Raw genomic sequence first — 295 nt, 5'->3', positions numbered from 1 at the left:
TTGCTTTCTCTGCTCTCTCATTGATCCCTTCTTATTACTGTAACCATTGTCATCTTTTGGTGCTTACTCTGAATTGTAGGTGAAGCCCTGACCTTTGGATTAGAGCAATGCCGCTAAAACGATGGTGATCCTCAGTGACTAGTTGGCAGTTTCAGAGAGACAAAAAAGCACTGAGACATTTTTTTTTCCATATAACACCGATTTTGGAAATTTTATGCACATAACTCACATATTTACCAAGTTTTCTAGGTAAATTAAAATCTTAGTTTTAATAGTGTTATGTTAGTGTGCAATC

The sequence above is a fragment of the Lynx canadensis genome, chromosome C2 (assembly GCF_007474595.2).
Source record: "Lynx canadensis isolate LIC74 chromosome C2, mLynCan4.pri.v2, whole genome shotgun sequence".
NCBI classification, from domain to species: Eukaryota; Metazoa; Chordata; class Mammalia; order Carnivora; family Felidae; genus Lynx; species Lynx canadensis.
The sequence above is the reverse complement of the archived record's forward strand: the minus strand, read 5'-3'. Positions refer to the sequence as shown.